Here is a 24,567-nt window from a genome sequence, read left to right on the forward strand (position 1 = left end):
AAATCATTAGGTGCAGGCAATTGGAAGCGTATTAGCATTTCCATGTTTACTTAGATTCTTCTGTAATTAGTGTAGTTGCTGTAAACTACTCTCAAGGGAATAAATTACAGGAGGAAAAAAAAAAGTCCCTTCATAAGGGCTGCATCTAGCAATGTAAAAGAGCTGATCTTAAAAGAACAATATTAATCCAGGAGAAATGGTACACTGTCATGTAGAAAAATATGATAATCTTTTACTCTAGAAGAATAATTCCCAAAAGGGGGAAAAAAAAAAACAAAAACAAAAACCACAAGCCAAATCTCAAGAGCCTGCTTCTGACATGCTTAGCAGCATGGAAGGGTGGAGGGGTTAGGGCAATTTTTTTGCATCCAGAGGTGGCAAAGTGACATATGAAACTCAGACAAAGATACTAATTTCATATCACATTATAGTGCAATTCTGAGCATTATATAGGGTCTGTTATAGTAGGGTAAGAACACTGAGTGACCAAATTCTGAAGCTGTTTTTTAAAAAAAATTGTATGTTTCTAGCTGATACTTCTTCCTTGAAGAATGAAAAAAAAAAGTTATAAAAGTTATGCCCCCACCCATTTTAAGAAAAGGAATTAAAAACAAACCTTCTTACAGAGCAGAGAATGTGACCACATTTATGAGATCTAGTAATGAGAGAAGCATTTCAGTGTGCATATGTTGAAATACAATATGCTTCGGTAGGTTCAAGAGCTGTTTCTTGGACTGACAGTGGTGACATGAGGAAGGAAAAGCAGTCCTGCTTGTAGGAGGGTTGAGTTTGTATGTATTTCTGTGTAAAACATTTTGTACATGTGTTTGAGTTCTGTGAACAGATGTCTTTTTTATGGACCTAAATAAGTACTGAGAGAACCCATACACACCTGGGATGGCTAGCAGACAGGTGGTCATCTGTTTGAGCCTTCATTTGTGAGCTCCTATATGGTTAGTTGTCTAATTGCTTTTCTCAAGTTGCAGCTAATGTATTTGCAAATGTAATTAATTGTACTTAAAAAAATATACAATAGCCAGTTTCAATTGTTTGTCCTTTTTTCTTCATTTCTGGAATGTCAAACTACGATGCTACTGAACTACTATCTGGTTTATTTATGGACTGCGTTATGACTCCATTCTGGTAATGATGTAGAAAGACACACCTAATCATTTCTCAGGCTAAGTAAGGAAATACAGAAAATCGATTGCAACTAAATTAACTATTATGGCCAGCAGTGGGCAAGACAGGAATACCTGGAGAGCATGGCTGTTGAGAAAGCTAGCCATGATTTTTATACTGCTATTTAATATCAAGAAATGATCCCATTGACATTCAGTAGCACATTTGTATTTCTGAAGAAATACAAATTCTTAACCTTAGTAGCTACATGTGATACTTGGCAAACTTCTGGTAGTGGGTAAAATTGTAATTTTCACTTCTGAGAGAGTTCTGGGTCTACAAAGTGCTTCAAGACCAGCTTTGCAGATCTGTCTTTCTACATGACATGTGGTAAGTGGCAGCGGCTGCAGTGCCTGTGGGATAAGGCCATTGCATATTGTCTAGTGCTCAGGTATCCACTTCTGTATTTCTGAAGCCATGGCTGCTCAAGGTTCTGACTCCACTTCTGGAATCTTCCATTTTCAGTTGCATTTAAATCTGTACTCATGCTCAAATCTTGGTGAGCTATTGGAATGAGCTTCCCAGGGAGGTGGTGGAGTCACATCCCTGAATGTCTTCAAGAAATGCGTACATTTTGCATTGAGTGACATTGTTAATGGTATGAAAGTGACAAGTTGATGGTTGGACTACATGATCTTAGTGATCTTTCCAACCTTAATGATTCTATGATTCCAGGATCCCTGTGTATATGCCCTTTCCTTTCTGTCTACGACAGAATCAGGAAGGAGTTCATGACAGGTTGAGTGGAGCTCTGGACAGCCTGATTTAGTGGTTAGTGACCCTGCCTATGGCAAGGGATTGAAGCTTGATGATCTTTAAGATCCAATGCAACCTTAGCCAATCTACGATTCCTTTCAATTTCCTTTTCACAGGATATATTGCCTCATGGATAGCACTTCTAACTTCATTAGAACAGAGAAGAGAGAGTGGGAAAGCCACTATGATGATATTCAGGATACAGAGTAAAATCAAAGCTAAATATAGTTAAATAGCTAATAGAGTCGGGCAATGATTAAGGTTGGAAAGACCACTAAGATCATCTAATTCAATCATCACCCCCATCAAATCCATGTTTCTCAGAATTTGTTTTTGTTTTTAAAGTGACATCTGTGGGAAGTCACTGGGAAGTCTGAGTGAAAAAGAAGACTGAGGGAGAACCATCAGGATAATTAATAATTATTCACAGGTGGTGAATGGATTTTTGGGATAAATGGTAGGGTATGTAGACATGTCCATGACTGTGAGGTGGAGCCACCTGAATACAGCTTACTGCCAAACCTTTTGGCAGTAAGTAGTATTAAGAATAATTGTTGTTGTGTTCACTGTGAAAGACTAAAAGCTCACTATATTCTGGGAATAGAAGGTGCCAGGCTGAAGATCTTAAGACATAAAAGACATTAGATCAGATAATGATCTCTACTTTAATCTAAAACATAAATGCTTTATTGTGGTCAAACTCAACTTTTGGATTCAAAATCAGTATCAAACAGATCAAACTCAGACATATTGAGCAAACATGAAAAGAAACTTAATCCAAAAGCCTCTTTGAATAGATAGCTGGAGTTTCATAGGGCATCTCTGCATAGCCCTTTGTGATGCTGTGACAAAAACGTAGTTCAAGCCCAGGAAGTGACATAAGCCTTTCAGAATCCACAGGGATCCATGCCACAGCCAGTGCTTTTTCTGCAGGAGAGGAAAAATAACTGTTCAGGAATAAAACTGACAGGACTAACTTACTGAAGTATTAGAAATGAAAACTGTGACATTGCTCAATTATTCTTCCAGACCTCTCAAAAGTAAGAGAAGTTCAAATGTTTTATTGCCAGTTCATTGATTATTAATTCTGTAACTTTAGTGATGCATTAAGAGTAAACAGTGGTGTTTTGTGAGACTTACCAGACTATCAGAGTACCAGCACTCACAGATTCAGGGTTTTTTTTTTTTTTTTTAGTTGTAAAATATTATATCTACGTAAAATATTAATTTACCTTTATTCTTAATGGTTAGTTAATTACTGTAACCCCACTTTAAGAAGAAAACTGCTTATTTAACTTTGTTCTGCAATTCTGAATCTTATGTAGTTGCAATTACTATTAGAAATAGGAATGTTTGCTTCCCATAAAACTATTAAAGAAAGTGAAAAAAAATGTGAACATGCAAGTCAGCATCCAAGAAAAATGGGCAGGCTGAAAATACAACAAAATATATTTGAGCAGTAATACGGGTTAAGTTAGGGTAAAAGATCATTGATGGTAAGAACTGGATGGTTTGAGAAGAGCTACAGGAATTCTGCAGAAGACAGTTACAGATTCATCTTTCAGGAGGATGAATTTATTCTTCCTTAGAGACTCCAAATCTGTAATAACAAGATTTTATATTCTTTTAGAAGCTATTTAATGATAGTAAATAGTTAATTCTGAAGGCTATTATTACCTACAGATATCCCATTCACCCTTGGAGCCTACTAAACTATTAGCTTCAGTGATATGTTGAAATAGTTAGATAAAAACTGCTTTAAGGATTGAAAGAAAAAGGAGAACCCAACCCGTAGGAACTTAAAATGGATCATGGTACTTAAAAAACTCATAGCAACACTTGAAAATGACATCTTACTAGAGAAAATATAGCTAGGTCTCAGCACCCACCCTCTCCCACCAAAAAAAAACAAAACCCCCCAAACAAACAAAAACACACAAAAAACCAAACGCATCACACCCCTGCAGTGATTGCTATAGAATTTAGATCAGAAAGAAAAAGTTAACCACACAGTGAGGTAGTTGAAGAAAGATACTGATTTGCCAAACACTGAAACAACACCTGGTGTCTGGCACAGAGGAGATGCCCAGCAGTGGCTGTCCATCAGCAGACTGCTGCTTAGGGGAAGGATGTGCCACTGGCAGTAACACCGCACAGTGCTACAGGGGCTGTAGCCCTGGCAGGACTGGGACTCAAGATACAGGAAAGGAGTTTGAATCCAGGCAGAGCTGGCAGCTGTCTCCTGTCCCTGATAGAGGCAGAAACCAGTCAGAACAAGAGATGATCCTTGAATATTTCCTCTGATTATATGTATATCAGGCCAATAATCACTATTACGTGGTACTAATGCAGCTTACACTGCAGTTAGCAGCTGTGATTCCCATAGGTGAAATACTGAGTGAATGTTCTGCAGAAATTTCTGCTCTTGATTACTTCAAGCTGTTTACATAGAGTTAGATGTAAAATCAAAGGAAAGAAGTTGATTCCGTACTGAACTTTTTTACCTGCAGCCATTTGGTGATGATAGCTCATTACTAGGGTAAAAATTATATAGCTTCATTTCTATCATTATCAAGAAATACTGTTTTGCTTCAGATCTAAAGAGTGGCATAGGCTTATCTTGTTTCTGACAAATTTTCCTCTCAGTGTAACTGCTTCCTTATGCCGCTCGCCACTGAAGCTACCTGTATTTTTTTTCTCCCTTTTTATTTTCTAGTTTAATTTATGTGGTCATGTGTGTTATCATAAATGACCTGTGCAGTGTATTTTAATCAACTTCTGCAGTTTGTAAGCTAATTTTTTAAACAATTTAAGGTGTTGTGCTACATCACACAATGTTAAAAAAGGGTTGACAATTTTCAGATTAGTCTGTTCCTATAATAGAATAAATCTGAAAAATTTTGATAGAATAAAACTGTGTTCTTTAGTCCCATTTCCAACCACCAGACTTCAAAATGCTCTTTTCTGTGTTTGCTTTCAGCACCGACTCTCCAGGCAGCCTTATTTCTGTCTCTGAGATGGAGAAGCCAAAAGAGTGGAGAGGGGAATTGTCTAAAGCCATTGAAAAGAGTCTGACAAAATTCAGTGTCAAATTTGCTGAGCTTAATGATAAAGGCTGTCAGAGAAGTGGCAAGGGGGGCACAGGGATGGGACAGGTTCATGGATGTAGGATGTAGGCATGTAGGAGTTTGACTGACAGAAAGACTTGGTTCTGTAATCCAATTCCTGGCAAGAAACATTTTATGTATCTAAAGCTTGTAATAGTTCCAAAACTCTTGAAACTATCTAATTAAATAGAAGCCATAGCTGTAGAAAACTGATTTATTTTATTTATTTTAGTTTAGTTATTTAAGTTTATTTTCGTTTATTTCTATACTGTTGCCAAGGTTTAAGTAGTGAATATGGAGACATTTGTGGAAGCATGAAAGAATTCAGTCATGATCTTATTTTAAGCATTTATTACTTTGAAGATGTAGTTCCTACGTTGTGTTCGCCTAATGCAATTCACAGTGGACAGGGAGACATTTTGCCTGTACTGTAATGGCTTCTGAGAAGTCAGATATCTTGGGCTGTTTTGCATCATTTTTATTTTATAATTAATCATTAACTGTTGCCCTTTATAAAATAAAAATCAGGCACAGCAGCTGAGCTATTTGCCTTTGAAAAGCTGTTATTATGCACACAGCATGCCTTTCTTCTTGTCACTAATAACATTACAAAGATGTAAGGAAGGAAAATGCTGCAGTGACATAGTGTCATGTCCAGTACAAATGAAAGTGCCATAAACATTTGAAAAACATATGAGTAGAAAGGGCTTCATTGACAAATGCTTCTACTGTGCCATTACATAGGATGATTCTGAATATGAAGTTAGTATACTGACGGAGACCAGTCTTCCTCAGTATACATGGATAGAGGCTTAGGAAATGTTTCTGTATGATTGTCAAGCCATGTTCTGAATCTGTTTCTCTTTACACGTCATCTGTTTACCTGCACAGTTGTCAGATTTTTGTTCCTCAAAGAGAAGTAGAGGAAGAAGTCATTAGTGGATACGTTGTTGCAGCAAAACATTGTTGAGCCCCTGAGCATCTGCCCTAATAATGTCAGTGCCCACTTTGACCTAGTTAGGTTAAACACTACCACCCATAATGTTCATAAGGAGCTGATATAAGTTTCATCTCAGTTAACTGTTCTGACCCCATGAGAAATATTAGTATTTAAAATGCACAGGAGAGGCACTAGTGTGAAAATCATACAATATAATAACATATGAGCTCCATCTGAAGTCAAGCCACAGTCCATTATGCTCAGAAGCTGTCTCCAGAGAAGGCTTGGAGTTAGGTGAAGAAAAGAGAACCTGAAATTCTCCTTAGGTTTACTATACAGATGAGTCTTTTGGAAATTAGAAAGAAAAATTCTGAGGTAGTCAGGGCAGAAAAAATTATTCAGAGAGGTCACTGGATTTGGAAGCCTACATAAAGGGATATGTGAGTGGGATGCTAACGGCAAGGTACCGTGTGAGTTCTTAGGACTTGCTCCTTCCCTAAAGGCTTTTTCTGCTGTTCTCAAACTGGTGAGATATGGACACCTATCACACTCTAGCTCTCTTCTTGAATGCCAGGCAGAGGTGCCCCCCCTGCAGTATCTTTCATCTCCCCCAGGAGGCCCCTCTGCCCTCTTTGTCTTTAGCTGCTGCTGATACTGGGAAAGTAGCCAAGCTGCTGTCACTCCTGGAGGTACATGAAAAGGAGCTGAGGAACCACAAAGGGTTGGTTTTTGGGTCCTTTCTTCACTATATGTTGGCATCATATCTGTCTTCTCCTTGCTCGTCTGAACCCTAGTGCTGTATAACTTGCTTTTCTCAATTATTTCTTTTAGATAAAGGTGGAACACAAATGAATGCTTGTGACCTGAGAGTAGCAGAGGGAACTCAAATACTTTGTTATTAATAGTCCATTGGCGCACACACATACAAAATCCAAAAATCTATTTAATTTTAAAATGGCCTAGTCTGTGTCTTTGACTTTTTATGTTGTTAAATAAGATCAAAGTGTGATTGATAATCTGCAGATCCAGATCTAGGCTTCTGAACTATCCAACTGCATCGGCAATCTTGTCATGAGAACACCCTGTCATCAAATGTCACATCTTTTCAAGATATGCTCACATATCTCTAAAGCTCTCTTTGGTAATTAAATGACTTTATCACCATTATAACAAATGCCACTCATAATGTTAATGAAATCATTAGGCTAGTGTTTCAACTGAAAGCTTAGCAGGGGACGTTAGTGTAGTTTGGATTCTGTTTTAAACTCTTTGCTTTTTTTTTTTTTTTTTGCTTTTTTTTTTTAATTGGAAGCCTAATTTGAGTAAGGAATATGCAGACTTTCAGAATTCTTCTAGCATTTTAATATTTTTTGAATATTGAATTTTTTTAATATTTTTTGAATATTTTTTCTCCTGAAGTGGCCATTTTAGATTTTTTTAAAACATGTTTAGTACAAAAGTCTATCAAGATAGTGCATACAGAAGATGGATAGGGAGAACTACAGCATCAATACGTGTTGCTGGTTGTAAGCTTGACAGCTGTCAACTTACCTGTATGCATTTACCTTCTACTCTATTATTTATTCATCTGAAACACATTTGAAAATCAAACAGATGAAAGGCAGTATAAGATAAATTAAGCCTATTTATTGCAACCAGAGATTAGAACTGAGTAAAATACCTGTAAGACCAGAACATCTAGCTTTTGATGGCTTCTTCCATACATTAAATGTTTCATTTAAAAGCATTACATGAACTGTTCAAGACTAGCTAGCATTTCTACTCCATAGCGTGTTTAGCTTATTCTTCTGAGTGTGCACATAATAAATATTTTGTATTTTAAACTCTGAGTTTTTAAATGATTGAAGGAAGGAAAAGAGGAAGAAGGGAAAGAGAAAAAAAATACAATGCAGGTGAAGATATTTATGCTTGGCAGCTGTGTCCTGCTACAAGTATGACTGAGGTCAAATAGTGATGAAGTTGTCTTACGTGTCCTGTTATGCTGAACTAGATCATAAAGTAAAACTAGTGGAGTTTCAAAGTTTCTATCTTCTTGTGTTTAAATTGTAATTGGCTTCAGTCAGCTTAGCTCAGGCCAACAGAAGTGTTTGAGGTATCCATATTTCTCAACTGCTGTTTTGTTTTGAGCTGGAATATTGCCATTGCTGCTAGACGTTGCATGAAGGATGATAAATTGACCTTTGTCTGAATGCCTTTATGTGATGAAGGGCTCTCACCAGTATGATTTGCATTCACCTTGCACTATTTTATCCCTATTATATTGCAGTAAATGGATAGGGAAAACTGTGTAGACTTTTATTAATCCTAACAATGAAGGGCCCTGAATTGAAAATCAACATTAAGTGATTCAAGCTGGATTTCTTTTCAAACTGCTGGTTACCTGTAATTTCCTGTATTTGTTACCTCTATTTGTTTCCTGTATTTAATTAGCTTGTTTCTTTATGTAAGGAGTAAAATTTCACGTATGATCCAGGCAGTGTGAATTGGCTCTGTTCTCTGCCTGTTACCTACTACCACGTTAAGACAGAGCTGCTCTTCACAGAGCATTGTAGTCTTTGAAATACATCTACAAGATCACCAGTAACTCTACAGACACTTGATGACTGGTTTTATTATAGATCTGGGTAAGTCAGTAGCTGTACTGCATGCTCAGAGATCTTAAAACATAAGCCAGTTTTTCTATTTGAGTAAAAACATCAAGGAAGCCTTTGATGAGATGACCATAGGTTACAATGGCATTTTTGAAATTCAAGTTCTATGGCTGGAGTTCTCTATCAGGATGTGGGAGCACTATAATATTTTTTTCGTTTCAGCATTTTGCACTTAGACCTTCAGAGCTTGAAAGCCCTATCAGCAGTAAGTACATAAGGTGGAAAAAGTTGTCTCTCCCTGACTTTGTGAAGTCCACCCTGGGTTCTATAAAATATGTGAGTATTTATTGGAGCAGTAAGAGAGCTCTAGGGGATATATAAGGGAAAGATCTGGGTTCCAGGCCCCACTTCCTTCAATATTTAACTATACTGTACAGAAAAAAAAAAAAAAAAAACCCAAACCCCTGACACATCTCTTTGAACCCAATTGTTAGAGATAATATTACCACCATGTTGTCCTTGACTTACCAAATCATTCCTGTTGTCACTGGGCAAAGTAACACAGCTACACTGCTTTTGTTATCAACAGCTGCTCACAAGAAGCATCCTGTGATAACATTGCTTTGAGAGTCTTGGGTTGTTTTTAATATTTGTGAAAAGTCCTTTACTCAGATGCTTGCTTTTATGAACTTTCACTGAACAAATATTTTTCAATTCTTTTTCAGGATAGAATTGCTTCTGACTGCCCATTTTAGTGATGGCAAAACTCAGTAGACTGTTCTATCAAGGAAAAACGTGTTTTGTTATAAGCTAAATTTGTTCTGTTGTGTTTTGTACTCACCTCACTTCTTTTTATCTCCTTTGACAAATCTGACAGAAATACATATATTCAGGGCCGGTATCAAGATTAGTGCAGTTTCTGGGTGCATCAGGATTCTTTGTATCATTTACCTCATTTCTGTAACTCACGTGCTTTTTATGAAATTTAAGAAGAGACTTGCTCTCAAAGTAACTTCTATCTTTTCTTAGATCATAAATGTGTCTGGAGAGCTGTGTTCCTTATTCTACTGAAGATTTATAATATTCCTATTCCTACAACTTAAATTTCAAGTGACGAGAAGATTTACTAGCATTCTCCAAATGTAAGTATTTCATAATGTAAGGCTTTTCCTGTCCTTTCAGATTTCTGTGGTACTGATGCTGCTTTAAGTTGTGTTTGTTATTAACCACACGATTTTTAATTGTTGGGGTTAGCATAAACAGCTTGAACCTTTCAAGCTATGTTTAGTAATAACTAGTAGTAAGAATCTGTAACTTCAAATACCTATTTTGTATAGGTATATTTAAAGAAATATAACTTCGCATAGGTCAGATTTTTCTCCAAAATCTGAATAAATGTATCCAATAAATGTAACCTATTTCTATTGATTCTCTGGTACTACATAAAGCACTGTTTCTTCAAAGAATCATAGAATCATTAAGGTTGGTAAGAATCTCTAAGATCATTTAGTCCAACTGTCAATCAACCACCAATATCACCCACTAATCCAAGTCCCTAAGTACCACATCTAAAAGTTTCCTGACACCTCCAGGGGTGTTGAATCTGTAACCTCCATGGGCAGCCTCTTCCAACATCTGAACACTCTTTTGGGGAAGAATCCTAATATCCAACCAGAAACTTTCATGGCACAACTTAAGGCCATTCCCTCTCATCCTATCAATTTTTTTTAGAAGATGATACTGAAAACATCCTCATTGCAGATGCACCAATGTAAATAAATGGCAGATAGTAATTAAGCATACTTTGAAACAAAATACTGTTCAAACTGGTATTCATATTGTTTTGTTGTAGTTGTTTAGAGCTTTTTCTTTCAAAAATGATCAGTATGCAAGGCCTTAATATGGCTTTAAAATGACATGATCTCAGTAGTGGTGCTCAGGAGTGAAAAATGGAAGACAGTCCTCCTAAAATGTGAAATGCTAAATTTTCAAACAATACATTCATCTAGTCTAGAGAATATGTTTGTCTCTGAAGTAGGAATCAAAATGGTTATTACTATTATTAAAATCTCATTCTAGTTTGGTTTGATGCAGGCTATAGTTATGGAGTTTTAGAGATTTATTTTTTAGTACAAAAAAGAAATGAATGAAGTGGCTCTAAGATTGGGGTGGCTACTACCAGTAGAAATGGAAATACTGTCATCACAAACCAAGTAGCTATGGTGCAGGAGAGAAAACTATATTTTTTATGTCAGTGAACCCTTTTCAAGCTAATGTAAATGTACCCCCCTTTTGTGAAAAAGAACTTGTTTTCTTTGTGTTTTTTAAGAACTGAGTTTGAGTTGACAACAATGCAAATGGATTGAATATCTGGCTCAGATATCAGGATATCTTAAAGCAATGCTGTTAATCTCCCTACTTCTTAGAGAATGTCACTCATCCATCATCAGCAATTTTTAGGGTGTAAGATAGATGTTGTCATTTCAGTGATTGCATTAGCTTGGTTATTCTTCTGAACGTTAGCCGAATTCATCACTTAGTTTGCTTAGGAAAATAGGTTAGGGACTACCTTTTGTAGGACATACCAGCAAAAACAATAGATGTTACATTTGATTTTGTTTATTAACTATCTGGACTGTCTATTTCTTCATGCAATTTATGTTATGCTGATTCCAAAATTCTTTGCATTCTGCATGCTGAATATCCTGTGTTCAACACCTTACCTTGCCTGGACCACAGGTTTTTGCCCACCTTTAAACTGTGCCACTTTTCTTCCCCCCACCTGCAGTTTCCAGGCTAATATGTTTCTAGTATGGGGAAGGGCACAAGGATCAAATTTTCTCAGTGTGGGTATTGTAATGGTCACTGAAATTTACTATCCCTGTTATGCTAGGTGCAGTTTCCTTCAAATCTGTGTCCATCCTTCCCCTTGCCACAAAAGGAACAAGTATCCAGATGAACAACCTAATTTCTAGTGCAGTTTCAAAACAGACTACCTTAAGCTACCTACCTTCTTATAGATATGTTGAAGCATTGAAATAACATGGGCTTAAATAGAAAAATAAACCTTGGGATGGGGCAGTCTTAAGAACCAGGATGGACCCCAGGGCAGCAAGCATCTTTATCAGGACCAATTTAAAAACCAAGACAGGGAGGCCGCAAAAAAGAACACCTTGACTGTGTTTGGCTGCAACTGGCTTCACAGGCACCTGGCCTGAACAGTGCCCTTACGTATGCTCAGCATCTCAATGTAAGGGTCTAAGGAGGTGCTTCAGGGTTGTGCCTCTAGAAAGTAAAATCTTCTCCATCCATCAGCAAGACCCAGCTGTTCCCAAGTCTGAAACTGCTTTGACACATTGATCTTGACTTTTAAAAGTCCTTCACTCACATTTGAATTTCTCCATCTTTAAGATAGAGGTATCTAACAAGAACCGTCACTTACTTAACTGCCTCTCAAAGGTTTGAGACACTGTTAGATGATATGCATAGCACAAATTGAAGATGAAAAGCACAAAAGAAATGCTAACTGCTGTAAATATTAGTCCACATGGGAATGAAATGATAGTAAATAGAGGATAAATGTCCCAGACATTTAATAGAGACACTGTGTGAAAAGTTTAATATCCTTAGAATGCTTCAGAAATAAGCTTTCAGTACTTCAGAGAGCTCTGGCTCTTTGTTTCATTTTTATCCCCTCAGTAGAAAGTGACAACAAGCTGAAGTATTATTCTAATAATCTTATACTTCTTGTTTATTGTTGCTTATAAAAGGGCTTCTGGATAAATGTTCATTGCTTTATTTATTTATTTATTTATTTATGTGATCACAGCTAATATATATCACGACTCTATAGATACACTAAACTAGATGACCCATTTAAAAGTTTTGAAGACAATCTGAAAAGGCATAATATGCTGAAAAGTAGCATATATACTGTATACAACTAAAGGAAATCTCTTTTTCTTTTGGAGGAGAATGGCAAAATAATAAATAGTGACTGGTGACATTTCCCCATGCTACCATGTATTTGTAGCACAGTTATTTAAAGGCTGTATTGGCCATATTCATTCATCTTTCCTCTTGGGTCAATTATGCTGTTTGCATTCAAATCAATCCCTTAATCAAGCCCATTGATAATTGCAGCAGTGCAAGGGAGATATTTATCATAGAGATGTAATGAAGGCACTTTGTTTCATTGCATCAGGGTTTAATGTAGTGCTGCCACAGTGGGCCATTTATGCATATGCATGTAGTTTATTTTCCTAATCAACAGTCTCAGATGCAAGTATGTTCGTGTCCCACTGATGGGGTTAGAGGGACATGATACTGGCCTACCAATGGCTCCAGGATTTTCCATGTAGTCTCTTGGCATTGCTAACTACAGGAAGTTTCAGTACCTATTCTTGTCAAAAGGTTATATTGACAATGATTTCAGAAACAGTCTTAATTCCAGAAAAGCTGCTTCTCACTCTGAGGGATGCTTTGGGTAAAGGTGCTAGTGAGAAAGTTGTATGCACGATGATGTGAGAATGTAAGGGACGGGGTTTTATGAGGAAATAAAATATCTCCTAGTAGAATGAAATACATAGCTAGGAAAAGCCCAGTCATACGATCCGGACCACTAATACAATTCCAATTTGAAACAAAAATATCAAGCTGTAATCTGAAGATAGGACTCTGGTATTCCCACCATCTTACATGAGAGATGAACTTGGGTTTCTTCTTTTTGGCAAGGTCATTGCAAAACTTTGTTTTCCTTGTTTGTTTTTAGTTATAAACACATTTGTAATAGTTAGCTATTGAGTAACTTGTTATGAAATTCTAACAAAAATGTGCTTTTAATTGACCTTGAGCAACAAAAACCTGTTGCTTTAATAAAATTCAGGTGATTTGGATGTAATGAGCTGAAACAGGTGGAGCCACAAAGCCAACATGCCTTTGCTGACTTCTGACTCCTTCAGTTCTCTTTGCAATGCGTGTTACATCCAGTACAGAAGGCTAGGTCCAGGGGGGTTAAAGACAGAGCCCATGCATCTTTTGTGACAGCTCTCTCCCAGTTTGCTGACTGAACAGTGCAATGCAAGAAAAGGATGAGGAGGAAGGTGCCTTTCTCTCAGTCTCAGCTGAATGAGAGCAGTAACTCTTGCCTTCAGGCTGCACACATAATGAGGCTAAAATGTCTTCCAGTTTGCAGTGCTCGTCTTTTCCTCTCTCTTCTTTTATAAAAGGTCTGGTTAAACAGGGCTTGCCTTGGTTGTATCCTCTAGCAGTTAGCAAAGTGTACATAACCAGCAAATTTATGTTTCTTTTAAGGAAATTCGGCAATGTTCTTTGGTATTTTAGCTGCTAGATAATGGCATTGTGTACCCAGATTCCTTAGTGTCCTTTCAAAATATCCATGTGCAGCTTTAATACAGAACATTTTACACTCTTTTGTACATGAAGGTTAATTATAATTAAAAATCTTCATTTTAGACAAATACAGTTCTGTGGGAAAAAAGAAGACATTTTCATTGTAGAAAAACAATGTAGCTCAATTCTAGAAATATGGTACCATTCTTCAAAATAATGTTGTTGTGTAACATCAGAACAAGCTTAAATGGATGTGATGAACCTGAGCTTAAAGATACTAATTCCAAAGAAATGAACATTGAAACAATTTATTTCATCAGAAATTCAACTCAGAAATGCTCTGTAACTGCCTCAACTTCAATTTCACTTTTTATTTCAACTCACCAGGTTTCATATCCCCCACCCTCACCCCCCATCTTCTCTGGGATCCTGCACAATCTAAAAAAAAATCCATTTTATTGCCCTGATAATGGTATTATTTGAGACTACCAATTGGTTGGGAGAAGCTCAAGTAAAATTTTAAGTGCTGAAGCTTCAAAACAATTGTTAAAACATTGCAAAAAAAAGGCTCCTTGCTTGTTATATTTCAGACTAAAGCTGAAATTCTGCTTATTTTAGATTTTACTGGCACTCTTCTGGATTTAGGTTTACATGAGTAGCCCAAATTTAAAAATGTTCCCAAATTAGAGATGCGTACAGGATTTCTGCTGAGGCTAGCTCAAATAAAGGGGATGATTAACCTGCTGATGTGTATTTTTTGGGGAACAGACAACAGAAACAAATTACTCTGACAACTTTTTATGACAATTACAGTATCAAGTAAAAAACCTAGACACTGATGTGACAATAGAGTCTGAATTTTCTGATCAACCAGGACAACTCCCTACTGTATTAATGGCAGATTTTTCCCTAGTTCTTGTCTGTAAACCAAATAATGAGAAATGTTATATTACTAGCAAAGAACAAAGACAAGAACTGTTGGTGGGACCACAGTGTCTCAGCTACAACCTAGTGACCTAATACCAGCAAGTTTGTTAAATGGACCACAAGCCAACTCTAATAAACAGGTTGGAATTGCCTGCTGCCTTAAATTTAAATCTAAACCTATGTTCTATAGAACTACCAGAGGAAAAAAAAAAATTGCCTATAGTAACTCTCCCTGTAGTGCCAAATACACTTAGCACATCTGCCAGCAGAATTCAAAAGCAGTGTGGAGATTTTTTTTGGTTCAGGTGAACAGAATCATCATGTTCAGCTTCCTCAGAGTTGCTCCTTGGTCCCCCTCACACGCTTTCCAGTCATTGCCATATTCCTGCAGTCCTTTCCTCCTGAGTGTCTTAGCAACGTAGTACAGTTGGGGCATTATGGGACAGATATGCCTACATTAGATAGAGATATGAAATGCTCAGTGATTTAATAAGAGATGACTCTTATCGTGGCTCATTAATTTAGAGTTGGGTGTTTTGTGAACACATCTCCCATATTCCACACTGCTTAGATCTCGCTTCCATACTGCTGTGAAAGCCTTTGTAAAGTATCTTCTATTACTGAAATTAATGCCCAGTTAGCTAAAAAAGAATATGCATGTGTCACTTATGCTCAAATCTGTGGAATTTTTCTAAATGCTGTGAGCTACATTAATGTTAATTTAATTCATAAATTGTTTGGCCAGGAGTTCAGTTCTCGTGTCAGAAATTGCAAGAAGTATTGAAGTCAGGGAGAACTGTGCACTTGACAACACATTTGGATTTCTTGTGGCACTACTTTAGGAGAATAAAATTTCACTTTCAGATGGATAATCAGGCGTATTTCAAATATTGGTGAGTTAAAATCACAATTGTTCTTCAGAGTATCCATTCTTAATATTGTTGGGCAGAGAAAATAACTGGGAGTCATTAGTTCCTACTGAACGCCAGGATTTTGTAATGTCAACATGTAATGCATTAGTGGATATTACACAGAAGGCATTGGGAATAATAAAGTTGGTTGAAGTAACTATTGACCTCCCTTTACTGTGACAGTCCAAGAATAATTTGAGATACTTTGATTTCTGAGCTGTGGTCACAGGCTGTTTATACAGAGTAAATAACCATACCTCCAAATGCTCCTTGGTTGCAGAAAGGAAATCAGGACAGAAGACAGCAGCATATAGTCTGGTGCTCAGCAAAACATAAACCATGTCGCAGCATAGCAGGGGAAGGCTTCGGTGGACTCAAATGCAAGACCTCTTGCTGCCTAAGGTGGGTGACACGAAACAGCCAGATCACAGTGATAACTAGTGTGAGAATATTTTAAAAATACGTATATATAGACTGTGATTTTTGAGACCTGTGGCACTCAGCTGTCTAGAGACAGCTCTCAAGAAGCCTAAAATTATCTCAATCGCAGATTGATGGCTCTGAGTGGAACCGTGATACTTGATGCCTCTGAATGGAGCCTAGCACTGTAAATGGGACTGATGGAGACAGGGGATACCTGTGGAATAACAATCATTTTTCATGTTCTGGTACCAGTACACTACAAAACGACAGCTGATTGACCAGCTTTTTTTCCCTCTAATATACTTGGCTTGTTACCAATATTGAAAAGGAACGTGAAGTATTGTAAATGGTGGAAAAATGTGTATACTAATTTCAGTTCACACTTCTGATACAGATAATGAGAACAGAACTAATAATAGCAGAATGCATGAGCTTAATATTCTCCTATTATGTTAATCGCCTCTCACATTTTCATGGGCCATAAATCAAGTGTTTTCTGCACCTTTCAGACAACAATGTACGAAGCTGAACAAAACCATGGGGACTGTAAGAATTTAGAAAGAGGTTATCTGATACCATTAATAGTCTACCCACTTCACAGTAATTTCTTGTTTATAAAAACTCACCTACTGTCTTTTTTTCCACAAGAATTAACAATTTTAGCTTATCCTGTCTACCATCAGTAGAATAAACCAATTTTCACAGTACAAAACAGGTTAAGAATGTAAGTAGGTTGAAACTACAGAAGTTTAAGTAACTGACTTTGAAGCTACCTAATTACTGATAACAATAATGCACTGTGATTTTCAATTCAAGAAAATGTAGTGATCAAATTTAGGGGGAATAGTCTGTTTAAGAAACATCTCAGGCTGTTGTCTTCAGTTAGCTGTTGATGCTTAATCCAGGATGAATTTTGACTTTATACCTTAGAACACCTTAGTACATACTGTCTCATCAGTTATTCATTTTCTGCCTAGAATTAAAATCTGCCCATGCTGTAACTGCTGCATGCTCTTTTGCAAAGAGATCATTATCAGAAAGGAGCACTGAGCACCCAAACAAGTGCAAGAGCTCTGATGTGCCAAGGGGGGAGGAGCCTGGGCTCCTGTCCCATCAGAAGCAAGGCTTAGGACCTTTGTCACGCAATTACGCTTAAAATGGAAATGAGTGCCTCCAAAGAGATGCACATACTACAGACATTTTGTTAGGGTGAAATAGAGATTAGCTGAATGCATGAAGGAAATACCATATCCTAATTTGAATTCAAAGATCTTTGCTTTGTGAAATCTCTCAGCCGCACTCTGTGAGAAACTGGGAGAGCAGAAGAGAAATCTCACTATATACTTGATCTAAGTTCCTACACTTCTCTGGGTAGACTTCCCTGTGATTTAGAATGGTTTTTCTCAGATCTGCAGAAAGAGTGGTGTCTCTCCTGTCCAAACCCCTTTTTGATCTCCTAGATGCTTTTGGAATCTGAGAAAGCAAGTCTTCCATTTCACCTCCCCATTAAGTGACATTTACTTTAGTTAGCTTGAAGCAAGTTAACATCAATAGATTTTTGGTTAATAAGCTTCATTGTACTTCTTTATGATGTTACCACTCTTAAGATATTTATGCACCTGCATTTGGACAAAGCCCTGAAGTCTTCTGTTTCAAGGTAATAATACAGCATTAGTTTCAAAGCCAAGTTCTTCACTGTTTTAGAAGAAACACTAAGTCATATTTTTCCAAGAAAGAAATGAACTCATCACTCCATGGCTAACAGTGTAGGTCACATTTCAATCAAAATCCTGCTACTATTACTTTAAAATGACACAATTTGTAAAATTGCATTTGAATTGAACCTTTGATTTTGGAGTGTTCATCATTTCTCCTGGCACAAACAGAAGGAACATGAGGGGAGTAGGAAGAGTTTCACTGATGGAATGTGTAAACGTGTAGTAGTTTTAGAGACAAACCATTAAATATCTTGACTTTTTTTTTTTCAAGGAGACCTTTGGTATGGTTAAGGAAATCCTGGTACTGAGATGTTTCTCAGCTCTGTTTCCAGAAGTTAGACCTAACAGCAATGTTTCTTCTCAGGTTTGTGGTCCCTTTAGCACCCAGAGGCTTACAGGAACAGAGGTTACATGTCCCAGCCCAGCCATGATGTTGATGATGGCTGGTGCTTTCTCCAACATATGGTTTTCTCTGAGCAAGTGCTAATGTAGAACAACCAGCTCACTCTGAAATCAAGGTTTCACATATTGCATTTCTGTTTGTCCCTGGGGAAAAATCCTTTCTATTTACCTGAGGTATTAGTTACTTCCCTTATTTCTAGAAGGGTTATTACAGTACCCGTCAGTATATGTTAACCATCAGAAATAATTAATATCAAGCCCAAGAGAGCACCTGGGGAAAATGAACTCATGAAATGTTTCTGGCTAAAGACCTTCCATGGATAAGGAACAGGAAATAAGCTACTCATGCTACAGCAGTCATGGGTCATTTTTTGTTTTAGGAAATTGCTATAAGGTTATTATATCTTTGAGATGATTCTTGGATGGCATTTTTGTTTCTCAGTACAACAAATCAGCATTTCAGAAATGCTCACTAAGTAGTCTTTGTCAATGGCAAATATAACCTAACACATTCAAATGAAATAATCCAATTTTTCAGTGCTTACCATTTCCAAATAATCTAGCAATAGGAATATTACTAGGAAATGTTCACCAACACAGATGAAAAAGTTAGACTACTTTTAAAATAAAATTAATTCATATCAGATATGATGTTACATGTTCAATGGACATATTTCTGTATTGACACTCGAGGAAATCACATAAAGCTGTGGCCAGACAATGTGATGTCTCCTGTAAGGAATTTTTCCTTGCTGTGGAAAATCTGTTTTGATTGAACAGTGAAACATCTCCAGAGAAGCCATTAGATGAGTTCACCCAGAGGGGGACAATACAGGGCCTCCTGGTGTTCTGAATCTTTAGCCCTACTGTAACCTGTGGCAGAACAAGGGCACTCACCACCATGCTGAGAGCCAGGGTAATGTGCCGCTGGGGCACCTGGGGTTGGGCAGCAGGGAACTTCTTGACTGCATCTGCAGTCAGCCAAGGAGTTTGTGCTCTGCATCTGTCCATGATGCATAGTCATGATTCAGTGGCATTGTATGAATAAGGTCCAGGGACTCCAGAAGAGATCACATAATTTTATAATGGAAGCCTCTTGTGCCTTGTAGATGCACATCTAGGCATAGGTGCTGACATGGTCCTGAAGAGTTGTTTGATACATTCAGATGAAAGCAGGCTTAAAGATAAATGGTCATACATAAAATTGCTCTCCCCTACGTAGTATTGTCTATTTATTCTGCAGTTTTGACTTGATATTGAAACTTAAAACAAACTCAGTGGTGCCATTGCAACCCACACACTGAACTCTATTTTTACGTAGGATATAATTCTTTTTGCATTAGCTCTGTGCAGTTGTTACATAGGGAAAAATACTGTCTAGGATAACAGTGGGATAGAAATTGGAATTTCTCTAATTATAGCAAGCCTAGATCTGGTTCATTCAGCAATGCAGCAGGAGAATACTTTTAAGGGAGATCTTGTACAGATACTTGAGACATCTCCATCTGCATGCAGTAGAGATGTGGTCAGCATTATAAGGTGCCTGACTAGAAAAATTGCATTTCTATTCTGAGTTATTTCCATTTCTTTGAAGTCACTGTCAGTGCAGCAAAAAGAGGTTACTTCCACTGCAATATATAGAATGGCTGGAGTGTGAGGGTACTTGAAGCCACAAAATCTTACCATTCTTATTTCCAGCAAACCCATTATCTTGAAGGGGAATTAAGGATAGATAACAGAAAACAACGCAGGCATAGTCTCTTCTGCTGAGACTGGATTAACAAGAAAAATAGACTTCTTTGCTTTAGAGAATGTCAGTTTCTTCATCAGTCCAACAGAAAAAACCAAGATCCTGAGGAAAAACTTGTTTTTTGCTCTCCTTATCCCACTTGTGCAGCACTGATGGAAGTAGCTCTGCCATCTCTGCATAGCAGTGATGCCAAGAAGTTTCAGTGAAATCACAGCACCAAACATGCAGGCAAGCCATTTATTTATCCACTCGCTCTTAGAGAAACATGATTAATAGCATGAAAAAAATAAATGGGCAACTCTTTAGGGAACCCAGATATGATGATACTGTGAGGATGTGCTTTTGCTTAGTCTGAATCCTTGCCTGTACAAATATTAGCTTATTTTCAGTAGATATGTTTCTGTAAAGTGTAAATGTCTAAAACCCTTTTTGACTAAAACTATGGGAATGCAAGTTTGCAAAAATCTTTTTACGTTCTGAAACTATGTGTTCTGGTAGATTTTGCTTCAATTTTTATTTTTGCTGCCAGTATTTCACTGAAAAAATCCAAGCCCAGGGATGTCCTTGGTTGTTAAGTGCTGAGATCAGCAGTGGAGTGGTATTTCCTGTTAGATTGCCCTCCTGGTTCACTGAGGCACCCACAACTGGGATCTGGAAGCTGCAGGGGCTATACACCTGCCTTCATTTTACCAGCTTTAAAGTAATAGCGTAGGACTAATTTTATCTGAAGGGGAGATTTTCCAAACAGCAGTATGAGAATAAGTATGGATGAGATAGCAGAAAGCAGGAGGATCTAATAACCTTCGGGTAGGTACTGCCACAGCTACTCTGTTACTTGTTTTTTTTAAAGATGTGAGTATAAGTGGTAGTCATGAAAGTGAAGAACAGTGATCAAAACTCCTGTTAGTGAGGATGGGGTCAGGAGCTTGCCTGTGCACCCTCCAGGTGGGACCAGGGCCCAAAGATGGCCTGTGTGTTCTGTGATGGCTCAAATAAACTAAGCCTTGCTTGAGCCATATCTCCAAAGGCCTGATGTACTGGTTAGCACAGGGGCACCGTGGCAAGAAACCCAGGTGTGGGTTACCAATTGCCAACTGCATGGTGTGGTGAGGCTGGAGAGCTGGCAGAAGAGCAGCAGACCTGGGAGATGGCAGCCCAGCTCACACCCGCTCTGAGCCAGTCAGCCACAGTCTGTCTGTGCCCAGAAAAATCCCTTGGCTGCTAAGTTTCTTTGGAGCAACAGTGACATCTTGTGGGTTAATTTTAACTGTGCTCTAAATGGAAATGGTTTCCATCGCCTCTGCTTGAGCAGAAACTCATCAGTCTGAATTCAAGTGGCATCCTCAGCCATCTGTTCAGCACATCGCTAGGCCTGACAGCAAAGCAACTGATGGATGGCAGAGGTGCTCATAAAGCACTATGCCAAGGGCTTGCTAGGAAATTCAGTTAGCAGGATCATATTATTTGGAAATAGCAATTTAATTGGAAACTAACTTATAAGTTGGATATCACACATATTTCATTATGAGGACACATAAAAAGCTTAGTTCCACATGGACAAGAGGAGACTAAAGAATGTGTTAACAATGTTTTTGAAGATAATTGTAACCTGGATTTAATTTGAAAGAATGAAGTTGCTTCAGTCTCCAGTCTCATCATGGTAACACTTCTATTTTGGTTTTCATTGCTGAGCATAACTTCTGCTACTGTGCTTTGCAATATGCACCAGTCTGATTGTAGGGCTTTATGTGATTCAGACCTATTTTTGTTATCCTGGCACATTGAATTGTTGCTCCAGTGGATTTTTCATTCCCAACAGGACTTCAGTTATTCTCTGATTCCCACAGGGTTTGAATGAGTCCTATTGTAATTTGCATTTGTAGACTTCCAAGCAGTAAGCATTCTAGCATCTATGTTCTGTCACATCCTTTCCAATGGCACTCAGCTCCTGCTTGCCTTGTGAAAAAGATTGATGCTTTGTATAACACTCTGTATGACATTCAATTATGCTGATCTTCACATTTAAAAAAAAAAAGTAATCAAAAAAAGAGCAATCAGCTATTAATTAACTGTCCGGTGCACAGGACTCATGCTGATAGTATTGGCTCCCCTGTTACGATTTTATTCATCCAGAAGAAAACATGCCATAATTGATATCAAAAATTCATTTCAAAATGATACTGCCAGCTTAAAAAAATGGAAATTATCCTTCCAGTTCATTAATATTTTTATTAGAACAGTTTTAAGTAACAAAGTCTGGATTTCTTTAAACTACGTATTTCCAGCAAACTGGATGATAACATCTTCGTATGTATAGCAGCACATGTTTGTGCATGTCACTGGAATGACTGCCTAAGGAAGCTGTGAAATCTCTGTTATTGAATATACTTTCAGCATACTTGGGCAATATTGAAGAGTAGACAAGGCATCTAAGGAGGGACCTCCTGAGCTGATATTGATGTCCTTCGCACTTTTTTCCTCTTACAATGTGCCTATATATACATGAGCATGTCCATGTTCTCTGAACATACAAAGAAACGTAACATTTCTTTCCAATGAAGTTTGGAAAATGAATTTTAACAGCACACGTCTCTTGATGACCTCCTCTTCCTCATTTCCTTGCACCATCCTTATTTTAAAATTCAGATCCATAATTCCCTGATGAGACATTTTCACAGGCTGGGAACCATCCAGAACACGGTGACAAGTAGGTAGGCAACACTTAAAATGAACTGGAGGGGTGAAAACACAAGTATTTTTTCTCTAAACCGTTTCCACATGACTATTATGTTATAGTGGCACAGGATTGACAACTAGAAGCAGCTTCTGATAGGAAATATGATTTTTGAAGTAATGTTGCATGTTAAAAAGATGCTTACAGGCAGTATTTTGGAACGTACGAGCTATCATCAAAGTGGGTGTTCATATACTGCAGATGCCATGCTTGGGTTGCTTAAATTCACAGCAGTGAAGTTTCCTTATCAACTACTCCCTGGCCATGAATGTGAGGCTTTCCCTTGTGCACCTCCCTAAAGGAACCAAAACCTCATACCAAAAGGTTTCTGCAGGGCTGACTTTCAGAATCATCACGCCTCACCTTCTTTGTAAAAGCAGTAACATCTATGAGGGTTCTCGTGTTGGAATCAAAGCTTTAAAAGTGAATAATCATGAGAGAGAGCCCGCAACCCAATAATCTACTAATCTTCTAAAGTGGTAATTCATCACAGTGCCATCTAGTTAGAAACGTTATAAATCATGTACCTTCCCAGTACCTATAACTATGTTTATAGAAGAGGGGTGGGTTTTAATCTATTAAAGAGAAATTAAGGGAGATAACAGTCTGGCAATCTATCAGTTTCAGAACTATATTCTCCTGGGCATTAACCATCAAGTAATTAAATAATGTATGTGCAGTTTGTCATTGCTATAATACTTTTTTTTTTTTTTTTGGTTCAATTGATATTTCCCTTTCATAAATTGTTGAAGATTATAATTTCTGTTCTTTTGGTGATTTGTGCACATTAACAGCACAAGGCAATGCATGTCAGAGCAAAATATACTGCTACATTATCATTTAGCATTTATTCTGTTTTCTTTGAAGGAAAATGATTTTTACCATGATTTATTTTGCAGAATAACTCAACTATTCTTTTTGTTGTTTGTTTGTTTTCCAGGTTCTTCTGGCCTTGGTATTTTTTATCCAGTGGTTTTCCTATCTGAACTTTTGCATGCTTACTAAATCAAAGGATGGAGGAAAGACGTTGTCCAAGGTATTTGAAACTTATCTTGCAGGTTGGTTTAGCTGGGAAGGGGTATTGGCCAAGTCAGACTTTCCCTAGGCTTGGGATTTGTGCCTGAGACTTTGATCTTTTAGTGATTTCTAATAACCTGGAAGAGAAATGGAGAATTCAGAGAAATTTTTTCTAATTCTCTGTAATTCATAGAAGTCCTAAATTTGGGAGTTTGCAGTTACAGTATTGTGATTTGAGCTAATTTCAAGGACATACATTTTCTTCAATAAATCTCACACTCTCAGTAACCTTCCCAAGTTCAAACCACCTGAAATGTATTGTGCTGAGACACCTTTTACATGTTTTGCTCTGGAATTCAGGTAACTTTGGGATAGCTGAGGGAAAAAAAACACCTACACTGAAAATGCTGTACATTAAAATATCACCTGATACTAAAAAAAAAAAAAAGACTGACAGTTATGTCCTGGAGACCTTCTTAAAACTCCTTAATAATATGTCTTATTTTCAAGTAGTGTGAAGTGCTTGACAGCTCGTGAAGAATGACATTTAACAAAACAGCCTCTACTCATCAGTGGAGAATTGGTGAATTTTTGCAACACAAATAGTGATTGCTTCTAACTACAGACTTTGAGAAACTAGAAAAAGACACTCTTTTCATGTCATTTTCTTAAACGCAACATTGATTTTAAACTTTAGATAAGAAACTGAGTGACAAGATTTTTCTATCATAAACTT

At 37.5% G+C, this 24,567-nt stretch overlaps 1 long non-coding RNA gene across 1 annotated transcript in view; it reads left to right on the forward strand.

The window, feature by feature from the left end:
* The window catches only part of LOC125691914 (uncharacterized), a 63,553-nt gene that overhangs the window by 23,667 nt on the left and 15,319 nt on the right, over positions 1-24,567 (forward strand). Inside the window, exons 6-8 of the long non-coding RNA XR_007376327.1 lie at positions 9,627-9,739; positions 16,068-16,189; positions 23,755-23,850. This is a non-coding gene — a long non-coding RNA (uncharacterized LOC125691914). The remainder of the gene's footprint in view (positions 1-9,626; positions 9,740-16,067; positions 16,190-23,754; positions 23,851-24,567) is intronic.

Source organism: Lagopus muta, chromosome 4 (assembly GCF_023343835.1).
Source record: "Lagopus muta isolate bLagMut1 chromosome 4, bLagMut1 primary, whole genome shotgun sequence".
Classification (NCBI taxonomy): domain Eukaryota; kingdom Metazoa; phylum Chordata; class Aves; order Galliformes; family Phasianidae; genus Lagopus; species Lagopus muta.